Raw genomic sequence first — 12,467 nt, 5'->3', positions numbered from 1 at the left:
CTTCTGACCCTCCCACAGCCTGCTTTATAAAAAGAAAAAATAGTTAAGACTCTGCACAGAAATGCATGCTTGGTCGTTATCTGGGTTACATTAGCCCTTGAAGCATTCTGATTACAGCTTATAGCTGCCAAGCCCTGTCCTGCAGTGTTATCTGGAACAAAAATTTTCCATGTGGTTGTTTTTAGCAGAGCTACTATATGCAAACTGCATGTGAAGATGTAAGTCGCAAAGAAATAGAGCTTCTAGAAGGGGAAATGTGAGTGATCTTAATTTTTTTTCCTATTATTTAACTGTTCTTTCCTTTCTGTGTATTTCAGAAATTTTTTTCATATTTCTAAACTGAGTTTTCTTTTACTTTTATACACTGGAAAGAATCCCAAATTTACCACAAGTTTTTCATATGGTGGTGGTGTTTTTTTCTCCCAGCTTTTTTCTTTGAATTCATACTTGGCCTAGGTAATTCCCCATGTGTTCAAAAAAAAAACCAACAACAACAACAGCAGTGTCCTAAAAGGAAAAAAACAAATGGCTACATTGTTCCATGAATTAAAAACAATATACCAAGAGTCCAAACATTTCTTTTCAATGTAGAAATCTTAGGTCATTTTTTTTTTAAAGGAAGAAAAATACCAAACTTTGCTTTAACTATCCTGCTCATTGTTTTTCTTTTCCCTTTTTTATTTATTTTCCTTTGTTTTAACTCGTGTCGTTTAATTTTTTTTGAAAAGTTTTACATATGGTTCTTCTTTAAGAATATCACACATGGAAAAAGAAAACATTAAAATTTCATTTTACTTTTCATCCTCTGGTCTGAAGAGGGGAAAAAATGTTAATTAACACTAAGGGTTTGTAACTGACTTCCTGTTGCTTGGTTGAATTGAATATTTGTCATTATTGCCTAGAGATATTTAGCAGTTTTATGTGAAATAAGCAGGTAAATATTTTAGTTAAGAGGCTTTTTTGCTTTTATGAAATAAAATATGCAGGACGGTAGCATCAGGAGATTGAGAACTCAATCCATTTTTGTCGTTTTTACTGTAATTAATATTTGGTAATTGATATTTTGTATTAAATATTTATTGTATTTAATACATCAGTTAGCCAGTTGCTATAAAATTTTATCTGCTAACTTTTTTAAGTGGGAGAGAGGTAAAAAGCACTCTTTCCCCCCAGGAATCCCTACCCACTTGCCCTTTTCCCCTTGTTTTCCACTTCTTCCTCTGTAGTAGAAGCCTCACTACCAACATCACAAAGTATTCATGTCAAAATCCTTACACACACAGTCTTTCACCTTTTCCATAAAAAAGGGGGAGTTATTTATGTCCTGTTATGTAGTAATCAAGACTAGGAATCATAATGTTCTACCCAGCAGGTAGATTGTTTTTCTCTCCTGAAATGCAGTTTTTAGTTACTACTGTATTGGGAAATGCGGTCAGGCCACTTTCTGACTAGCAGGACTCCTCCCTGAAATGACTACCTGGTTAAAGAATTAAGTACCTGGTGTGCTTTGTCAACTCCAGTCCATCACACATTCCCATCGGTGCCTTGGCTAGGGTCATCGTAGCCAAGAGGAAGGTGCTTCTGATTGGAGGGATGACCACTTGATTTGCAGGAAAGAAGTGCTTTCATCTTTGTCACTTGGAAGAGAAACACTTGGTAAAATGCTCCTCCAGTGCTGCGAATTCCAGTGGCGTTAAGTAGAACTTGGTGAGGAAGGCTCACCCCACCGGGTTAGGGAAGCATTGTATGAAGCCCCTACCCTCTGGCAAAGTTATAATTGACCCCAGAGTTGTGTAGGAGGATTGGATTTTACAAGTTCTCCCCGACAGTTTCAGATTTAAATGTTTGAAGTGTTGGAAAAAGGTAAAAGGAAATACTGAGCTAGGAAGAATGCGAAATATTTGGGCAGTTAATTTGTTCCTGGTGGTGCTGTTACATAAAACCAAAGCCTTCTGAGTAATCTTCACAGGGTATCTAGGTCATTTATCTCTGAAGAAAAGTGCACAAAATTAAACTGATGCTGTAGTTCTTTTTTCTATCTCTTCTTTTTTCTTTCTCTTCATTTAAGCAGTGGAAGAGTCAAAACAGGAAAAGCATGCCTGGTATATTTTTCGTTTTAACATATCTTTCTAGATGATTTTCCTAATGACCCACAGTATACACAGTAGAAAGCGTGTACACATGATCTATTTACAAAGAAAATTATGGCTTCATTTATCATTCTTTGGTGTTTGTAATAGGTTATTAATTTCCAGAGGACAAAGACGGCATTTGTTCTCTGCGTCTGAAATGCAGAGTGGTACCGGGCACAATCTCTTGAGTAGCGTGACCAAATACTTGTTGAATTTTAAGCCTAAAATGATAAATCATCTAGTTCAATGTTTCTCAACCTCTTCTAACCCATTTCTCTATCACGTATTGTTTGAGTTTCCCATGGCTTTTCATCCAGTTTTATTTTCTATGATTTGCATTACAAAAACAATAGCTATATCAAATATCTCTCCCAATTATACTTATCTCCTTCTTCCCCAGTAGAGAGTCCAACCTCCTCTTTTTACAGGGAATGAAAATAAATAGCCTCCGAGAGACTTAATTGATTTGTCCGAGGTCATACAAGTTAACCAGCTGTTCTGGCAGGGCCAGATCTCTTACTTCTCAGGTCAGACCCTGCAGTCCTTGAGGGGATGCCCGCTGAGAACAAGGCATTGCAAAGAATTCAGAAGAGGCCCAAGAGGGCACTGCGTCTACCTTTCAGGAGTTTATATGCTGCTAGGGACATAGGAGGCACTCAGTACTGCAAATTGTGTTGCGGATCAGTGATGTGTGAGGCCAGGCTTTAGAAGAATTCAGCCGAGGGAGGTGAATTCAGGGATCCCGGGAAGGTTTCATGAAGAGAGATTTCACCAGGACCTTAAAAGATGGATTCAGAGCTTCCCTGGTGGCGCAGTGGTTGAGAGTCCGCCTGCCGATGCAGGGGACACGGGTTCGTGCCCCGGTCCGGGAAGGTCCCACATGCCGCGCAGCGGCTGGGCCTGTGAGCCATGGCCGCTGAGCCTGCGCGTCCGGAGCCTGTGCTCCGCTACGAGAGAGGCTACAACAGTGAGAGGCCCGCGTACCGCAAAAAAAAAAAAAAAAAAAGATGGATTCAATTTTCAAAGACGGGGCTGGAGCGAGACTCTTTGTATTGCTCCCTTTTCCAGCCAGACTCGTGGGTGGGTTGTGTCCACCTGGTGGCCCCCTCTTCCTCACCTGCTGCTCATCTCAGAGTGGAATACAGCCCGGGTCCTCTTCCATCATCCTTACCTAACCCGGCTCCCACTAAGATCCCAGATGGTTGCCCAATCTAGCAGAACTAGATCTGAACTTCTTAGTTTTTATTTTTCATGAAACTCTTGACTACATCGTTGGAGATAACCAGTCCATTTTCTCAAAATATGTTCTTCCCTGTGCCTTCCGGATACCAGGCTCTGGTTTCTGGAAGTGTTGGAGTTCCTAAGTGTTCTAGTGCTGGCTAGCCCTGGATGCTCTCGACTCCCACGTCACACCGTTAGTAGTTCTTCATCCATTGGGCGTTCATGAACTTTTTTGAAAATTTGATAAAAGCTCCATGTTCTCCATTTCCATAGAATTCTTTTTTTTTTTTCCCCCTGCTTAGCCAGTGCCCATATCATGCTGGTTGTTAGTTGATTTACAGTTTTGTTAGTTTCAGGTGTACAGCAGAGTGATTCAGTTATATATTCTTTTTCAGATTCTCTTCCATTGTAGGTTATTACAAGATATTGAGTATAGTTCCCTCTGCTATACAGTAGGTCCTTGCTGGTTATCTATTTTATATATAGTAGTGTCCACAGAATTCTTACAAACTTACACACAAACCTTATTATCCCCTTGCACGCTTCCTAACTTTTAAAGCCCATCTGTGGATCATAAAGCCCAGTGAAATGCCCCTGAATTATATGCTGATGATCTGAAGACACCATTTCAGCCCATTTGTCACTCCACATCTTTGGCTCTAACTGGTTAGTAGATCTCTAACTGCTTAGATCCCCACAGCAAGGGAGAGTCCGCATGCCCACAGCAGGGCTTACCATCCTCTCCCTAAACCCCCGTCCTCTCACTGTTCCCTCTCTCAGTCAGTCACGCCACCATCCCTTTCCCAGTGGCTTAAGCCAGAGGGTTTTCTTTGTTCTCTTCTCCTTCTCCACATCCAGTGACCAAATCCTGTCAGCTTTACCTTCCAGAGATCTCTTGACTTCCTGACCGCTGTGTTGCCTAAGCTGCCTTTGCCTTTCTGCCGGATTTCTGCAATCGCTAGTTCATCTCCCTGTCTCCATCCTTGCGTACCTCCAAACCGGCTTCATCAAGGCAGCCAGCATGGCCTTTCTGAAACCCAGATCTGATCGTCCCAGGCTCCAGTTTGAGGCTGTTCCGCAGGGTTCCTTTGCTCTGAGGAATGCCCAAACCCCTTCTCTTGGCTTGCAGGGTTCCCTGTGATGTGGCCCGTGCATGTACCTCCTTCTCACTCACGCGCTCTGCTTCAGCTGTACTGAGCTTTCAGGTCCCGAATTGGCTTTGTGATCCCTCACTCTGGCCTTGGCCTGTGCGCTTCTCTCCTCCAGGGATTCCTGGCCCTCCTCTCTCTGCCTCCACACCAAGGCTACCCCAGGAGCCTCCCTGGAGCTCCTGCCACCACTATCACTCACCCATGCAGACCCAGCGGGCCAAGAGCATCTGTTTTGTTCCCCTTCGATGCTCGGTCATTCCCCCAGGACAGTGCCCATTGCACCGGATTGCACTTGTTTGTTTAATTTCTTGTTCCCCCTTTTGATGCTGGGGCTCATTGTGATTTTTCACGAGCCCCCAGTACTTTTGCCTTCAAGGGCTCCCTTCCTCTAACAAAAAAAAGAATAAAAATTATATTTTGCAACTGTATCCAGATAGATGAATATATTCCAAGCTGGATTTATTATTAGATAGTTATTATCCTTATTATGTTCATGTTTTATTCTGATTTTAAATGAAATTCATATGAAGACACTTTTTGTGGGCTCCTGAAAGTTTTACGGGCTCTAGCACTTGGTGGCCTGTACCTGATGGACACCTTGGCTGTGTCAAGTGGACATGAATCCTTCGGCGGTAAAGTTGACAGCTTATTGATTGTGACTCGGAAAGGCAAGGAGCCCACTAGTTATTTCCTTACGTGGCACGTTTGTAGTGGCTTGAATAGCTCCCTGAAACCATATTAAGATTGTGTATTGTAGTCCCTGGTATCGGAAAAATATATTTTAAAAAGTAGGATCACAGACTTAAGAGACGTATATATATGTATATTTAAAAGCAAAAATCATGAGATCTTTATGATGTCAAAAATATGTTCCTCGAGCTAATTCACTAATACGAACGTTTCTTCGTGATGTGTCCGTGTACAGCAGTGGTTTTTAGTGGAAGTGGGAAGGTGATTTTGCCCCTGCCAGAGACATTTAACAATGTCTGGAGATGTTTTGTGGTTGTCGCCACTGGGGGTGCTACTGGCAGCTGGTGGGTGGAGGCAGGGATGCTGCTAAACATCCTACAATGCACGGGACAGCCTTTGCAACCAAGAATGACCCAGCCCCAAATATCAATAGGGCAGAAGTTGGGAAACCCTCAGGTAGAGGAATCCTTCATAAGGCTTGGTTCCTACAGCTGTATTATTCATTTGGTTTATTTCCCTGTGTTTCCTTTAAAAGCCATAATTCAGGTACTGGACTGTGTTGCAGCCTTGGACCCAGGCATTTCCTTTTCTGGCTTCAATAAGGTTGAGAAAAAGTCATTTAGATGCCTGAGCTTTTGAACCCCAGAGGTTGGGGCCATGCACCCCTGTCACAAGGGTTTCTGCAAGAGACAGAAATCTCTCTCCAGTGGTAAATGGTCTGTTATCATTTAAATCATTGCCCCAAATACTCTCTTTTTTTTTTTTTTTTTCCCCCATGCTAATCCTAGCTCCAGTACAACCAATTGTTGTCTGGGTGGGGAGGGGGATGCTGAGTCATTTATTCATGCTTTTTATTACCTCTTGGCTTGAATATCACCATTCATTGTTCACAAGCTGCTCAGCTTGTTTACTTTTTATAAATTACATGTAATCAGTCCTCTTGCAGGTCTGGCTACTGTAATTGGCAGCAGCCATGGAGCAGGGCTGAGTCTGCATTTGTGCTGGTGTCTCACAGTCAGCTCAGTCTCCAAACTTTGTTAGCTCCTCTATCTGTATTTCAAAAGGAAGGTGAACAGAACTGCCATGCTGCCCTCTCTTCTCAGATGCTCTGATGGCACTTGTCCATGTAATAGTTCGGTGGAGTCCCTGTGTCCTTTGGTGAAGGAAGAGTCAAGGGTTTGGGGCAGTGGACCTCAGACTTCAATGTGCATCCAAATCACCTGGGTAACTTCTGAAATGAACATTCTGGAGCCTTTGCCCTTTCTGAAATTTTTAGTAAATCTTGGTAGAGGTCCAGAAAACTGCATTTTCTAACTCTCAAATCCCTGGTGATTCTGATGTAGGTGGTCCTTACCTTACACTTGGATAAGTGCTGAGTTAGCATGGAGGAAACATGGGAAAAGGAAGAAAATCCAGTAGAAGTAAATGTGTATAGAGAGTGGGATAGGAAGGCAAGAACCAAAACTCAGAAAGTAACTTCAGCCTCTTTTCTGTGAGATAAGGGAAATATGCAGTGATCCTTTAAAAAATACGTGATTTAGATCAAAGTTTCCCCTAAAGGGGACATATTTAGAGGATGACAAAAGTGAAAGGGAATTTTTAGAAAGGTAAGAACATGAGAAAGTACCTAACCATCGCCAAGAAGCTCAAAGATGTGATGAAATCAAGGAAGGTACTGTGCAGGTATAGATTTGAAAAAGAATGCGCATTCGTGAATCGAGAGCTTTATGAATGGCTTAAAGATGAAGAGGATTGGGTTTCCCTGGTGGCGCAGTGGTTGAGAGTCCGCCTGCCGATGCAGGGGACGCGGGTTCGTGCCCCGGTCCGGGAAGATCCCACATGCCGCGGAGCGGCTGGGGCCGTGAGCCGTGGCCGCTGAGCCTGCACGTCCGGAGCCTGTGCTCTGCAACGGGAGAGGCCACAGCAGTGAGAGGCCCGCGTGCCGTAACCAGAAGTTCTGGTTATTCTGGTTATGGGATCTGAAAGCCTATTATTAAAATACAGTCCAGGTTTCCTGGAATAGTTCTAATTTCAGATATTTTTTTCCCACTGTCTTTATAGTACATGTCTAGTTTGCCCTAAGTTTTGGTTAGTTGAGATGTGGTTGGTTTATAACAGAGCACCAAAATAGTTCTACATGACTAAAGAAGTTCTGTTTTCAAATTTCTGTCTGCCTGTCTGTCTGTCTCTCTTTCTCTCCCTGTGTGTAATGTATATATTCTAATCTGTTTCTTTGAACCTAAACTTTGATTTTAAAGTCCGTTTTAAAGAACGAGAGCAAGAGAGAGAGAGATAAGACAGACTCTATCTTAGAAAATTGGCCAAGAAGTGGCCCAGGTGGGAATGGTTATTTAATCCTAGCAGAGGAATAAAGAATTTATTTCCAACTACCTACTGAGTTCACTCTGTTTTTAGAAAGCTATCAGATAGTATTTTCTTAGGGGAACTTTATGATTCTATTTATACCTTGCAGAAAGAGATTGACACCCTCCTCCCAAAATGAAAGGCATTGGGGGAGTTACTTATAAAATGATGGCTATCATCAGCTTTTGTTAATTCCTTCCTTACCCTGCTCTAACCATCTCTTCATCAGAGTGTGCGTCTTTCAATTTGCTCTACCCTAACCGTCTCGGTGTCAAGAGTGTTCATTTCTCCATGCTGGGAACCCAGATTGTACTGTCGACTTTTCACCACTGTGGTGTCATACTGATGAACTGGCTGACCTTTCCTCCCTCCCTTCCATTTCTCCATCCTTCACTCTCTCTCCCTTCCCCTCCATTTCCTTACTCAGGGAGATACTCTGCCCATCTGCCTGCAAGATCTTAGAGAATCTTCCCATCTGCTTTGTAAGTGTTGAGTAGCATTATTGCTGTTACAAGGTATCACTATTGTTATTATACGAAGTGTCTGCCACACCCTCTCACTGCACCGAGAGTTCAAGTACGTTCAGTTAGTAGATCACTTTGCTCCCGAAATGAATAGAAGGGCTGTTGCTGGCTGGCGGTGGAGACCCAGAACCAGCTTCTATCAAGAAAGGCTAGACTCCTGTAACTTCTGTCCTGCACGTAGGATTATACGGTATCACTATTGTTATTATACGAAGTGTCTACCACACCCTCTCACTGCACCCAGAGTTCAAGTACGTTCAGTTAGTAGATCGCTTTGCTCCTGAAGTGAATAGAAGGGCTGTTGCTGGCTGGCGGTGGAGACCCAGCGCCAGCTTCTATCAAGAAAGGCTAGACTCCTGTGACGTCTGTCCCGCACGAAGGCTGGGCTCACGCCTTGCTCTTTTCATCAGGTGACTTTATTGCCTTGCTTTCCTGTGTTTTTAAAACCATATACTTGGTAGACCTGTTTTCTTAGGAGTCTCTTGATAGTTCTAGTTATTTTTTCACATTTTTTTCTATAATTTATTCTAACCCATATGTTGTTTAACACAGTGATAGATGTTTCCAATGAATATTTAAATTTGCTGTAAACAAGTGTAAATGCTCCTGGGGAGAACCGCAACATTAGTCATCCAAGTGCAGCATAAAAAAATATATAGCTTATCAGTTTTCAGTGGGAGTATTTTAACTTTAAAATTTCTGGCTTTGCTTTAACATATAGGAAAAAAAAGTTATAAAATGTTAGTTAAGCAGAAGTTGTAAAATATTAGGTAAGCAGGTGTATTGCCCTTTGCATGTTACTAAAATGTCTCTTTCATAATTAAATAAGACATCATTAAACTGAATATACATATTTTAACTTCTAATGACTTTATATTTACTTATATTTAAATAGAAAATGCATAGATTGACTTAAAATTCATAGGATGTTGGTACTTCGATTATTTCTGTTTTAAGATATAATTTTTAATACTCAGATATATTTAAAAGTTTAGTATCTCCCTACTGATTTCAGTGATGCTTAAACAGCTAAAACATACTCTTTTATGGTAGGTTTTATGCATACTAAATATTTTAGCAAATGCGATATTTATTCCCAAGCTGGAGAAACAGTTATATGTTGAGAAACCCATGTTCTTATTAACTGAGGGATATTGGAACATGGATATTGAAGTATTTTTAATGTTTCAGATAAGGTTCTCATGTTGAAAACATTCATGTTTGTTTTTCAAAGAGAATCTGTTGTTTCTAAACTGTGTATTTCCAAAGCAGAATAACTTTTCATAACTTTGAGATTTTTATTGAAATACTTAAGGAGAAGAAATACTTTTCTTAAAGTAGTGAAAGGAGGAAAACTTAATTACTGATCCTATTTGCAGTGAGAAAATGAGGACCTAGGGAATTGAAGCCAAGGAAATACCCTGAGTTCAAGGCCAGTTGGTTTTAGCAGGCAGAGGTAGTGATGCAAGCTTCCTGACACCCAGCCCGGTGCCATTCCCAATCTGCCACATCTATCCCCATCTTCAGTGGGTTGTTGTACTTTCCAAAATTCAAATGCTTTGACATTTTAAGAGCATTTTAGCTGCCCCTCAGAGCAGTGACAATGTGGTAAGTTCACCCCAGTCTCTCACTCTTTAAAATTTTTCTTTTTTTTTCTTTTCTTTTTTTTTTTTTTTTTTGCGGTATGTGGGCCTCTCACTGCTGTGGTCTCTCCCACTGTGGAGCACAGGACGAGCAGCTCTGCGGCATGTGGGATCTTCCCAGACCGGGGCATGAACCCGCGTCCCCTGCATCGGCAGGCAGACTCCCAACCACTGAGCCACCAGGGAAGCCCTAAAATTTTAATTTTTTTAAAAAAACACATAACATAAAATTTACCCTCTTACCTGTTTTAAAGTGCACAGTTCAGTAATGTTAAGTGTATTGACACGGTTGTGCCACCCCAGTCTCTTTTGCTTCTCCATCTAATCTCTGGAGCCTTGGAAACATCTGAAGGGGCTTTAGACTGGCACCTTTTGGGAAGGCATGCAGCTCACCTGTGTTTGCTCCTTTCTTGTATTGTTAGTAGGAAGTTAATTATGTGGGATTTGCTCACCTAATCCACACAGAAGATCCTACCTTAGTGCTCATTTGGAACTGCCACACCCCTTTCTGCCCCTGAGAAAAAATTCTTTCCTGATTGTAGATTCCGTGCTCAGTTTGATCTTGATCATATGAGCATGAGTCACCCTGGGTAAGTATGTAATCCCATTTATACCTTCCTTCCAACCTCCCTTTAATTTTTAAACTTAAAATACTGGATCCTGTCTTCCTGTATAAGGTCTGGTGATTTGGGGCTAATTTAGGGACCAGGCGATGCTGAGATTTTTTTGGAACTGGCAGTTTCTGTTCTCCTGACAGTGAAGCTGCATGGCCTATTTTAAAATTCAGACTATGTGTGGAATGTCTGTGTGGATGAAGAAACAAGTTAAAGCTTTTTTGGGGGGAGGCAGGGAGAAAGAGGAATGAAAACTTTTAGGTAGTCTGATTTTGTGGGGGAAATTTTGAGATTTTTTAGAATACATACAAACCAAAGATGAGGCTTTGTGATTTCTTTGGGTTCACAGAGGACATACTTAATGTTGGGCTAAAGAGATACTGTTGAATAAATTCCTTAACCGATAAATTAACAAATTAGTAAACCTGCCGGTGATTTCCAGTTATCATTATCTTTCCCAGTGTGTAACCACTAATTCCATGTCTTCGTTTGCAGAATGAAACATGTCACTGGGAAGTTCTTTTTAAAAAGAATACTTGTCAAGTACCTTGGAATCTTTAAGATACTTTGACTATGGCACTGAAAGAATGTAAATCACTGATGCTTATATTTTTACACCCATAGAGGATTACTGGAGTGGGAGTGGGTTGAACGTCGAAATATTCCTTTCAAAAGACAACATACATTTGAGCAAAGCCAGTCTCCCTAAATGCTTATTTTAAATTGGCAGTCACTTAGCTAACAGTCAGTAATCTCACTTAGCAAGTGTCTGGCACACCTGTTTTAACCTGCACAGGTTCAGTTCACACAAAGAAAGGGAGGGTGGGGTGACGTGGTGGGAGCACCCTGTTAGCCTCATTAACATATTTGGAATAACTGTATTTGAATGTTTGCCAGCTGAACTAGGCCATCTGGACGCCTGCCAAGTGAGCGATGGGAATTTCTGGGAGGAGTGTGGAGATTGGAGCCTGTGAAGTGTTGACGTTTTCTTCTTGAAGGGGAAACCTTTTAGAAGATGGTATTTAGGATACGTCCCTTACCCTCTGAACAAAATTAATTTTTCGTTTTCTCTGTTCAAATTCTGCAGAAATTTCAGATCTTCTCTTTCCACCACTTTTTTGTGGTTTTTTTTAGAATAGCACCTTAGGACTTGTCTCCCAAAAAGCTTTTGGTAATCTCTCCGGGATGAGTTTGAGTTCTTGCTCTGCCTGGTTTTTGTCTCTGCAGAATTAGTCCTGAAGCTCTTTCCGTGAGCCTCGCTGGAGCAACTCTTCTGCAAGCTTATCATGTGAACACAAATATGGGAACAGGACAGACAGGATAAACTAGGGCACCTGTGGAGTCACCTCCTACCCAGTGGTTGCTCAGATCATAAAGATGGCAGCCTGGCTCAGCTCTGAGGCGTAGAGAAATGGTCTTTACAAGGTTCTCTTTTGGGGGCCTGTATCACAGTTGATGCGTTGACACCTGTCTGGCTGCAGCCACAACTTTGGGCTCTAAAACTAGCCAGGGGAGTAGTCAGTTGAAACCAGGGGTTCTCAGGTATTTGGATATAGTGCATTTAAGGGTGAGATGAGGCAATGCCTATCTTGAGTTCTCATTTTGGGGGGCAGTACACAGATGCTCAGGAGTATACTCAGGAGAGTATAAAAATCACCAGGGGGCTTCCCTGGTGGCGCAGTGGTTGGGAGTCCGCCTGCCGATGGTGGGGGCGCGGGTTCGTGCCCCGGTCCGGGAAGATCCCACATGCCGCAGAGTGGCTGGGCCCGTGAGCCGTGGCCGCTGGGCATGCGCGTCCGGAGCCTGTGCTCCACGGCGGGAGAGGCCACAGCAGTGAGGGGCCCGCATACTGCAAAAAAAAAAAAAAAAAAAAATCACCAGGGAGCTTTTTCAAAAACCATGCACTTTGATTTTTTTTTTTTCCCGTTTCCTATTGCAGCAAAGGGTAGGTAGGGATAACAAAGGAATGAGGTGAATCTAGTATCTGTTGAAGCTGTGGGTGCCTGCCACAGTGTGGCATTTTGCATAGTTTAGGCCTGTTTGCTCTCCTGTCTTCACGCTTACTCTCAGGAATGGAAAGATACCCCCTGATGACAGTAACATTCACTCCTCCTGCGAAAGATTTTGA

The 12,467-nt window shown here is 42.2% G+C and overlaps 1 protein-coding gene across 6 annotated transcripts in view; it reads left to right on the top strand.

Annotated features, from left to right (window-relative positions):
* Positions 1-12,467, top strand: part of GAB1 (GRB2 associated binding protein 1) — a 125,688-nt gene that overhangs the window by 6,921 nt on the left and 106,300 nt on the right. Inside the window, exon 1 of one of the 6 annotated variants that reach the window (XM_032633051.1) lies at positions 223-256. The exons of 4 other annotated variants lie outside the window; for them this stretch is intronic. The gene's annotated coding sequence lies outside the window, so the exon portion shown is untranslated. Of the gene's footprint in view, positions 1-222; positions 257-12,467 lie in introns of those variants that run through there. One more of the 6 variants, XM_032633050.1, reaches the window with a different exon arrangement.

The sequence above is a fragment of the Phocoena sinus genome, chromosome 5 (genome assembly GCF_008692025.1).
Source record: "Phocoena sinus isolate mPhoSin1 chromosome 5, mPhoSin1.pri, whole genome shotgun sequence".
Classification (NCBI taxonomy): domain Eukaryota; kingdom Metazoa; phylum Chordata; class Mammalia; order Artiodactyla; family Phocoenidae; genus Phocoena; species Phocoena sinus.
This window is presented reverse-complemented; position numbering and strand designations above follow the sequence as displayed.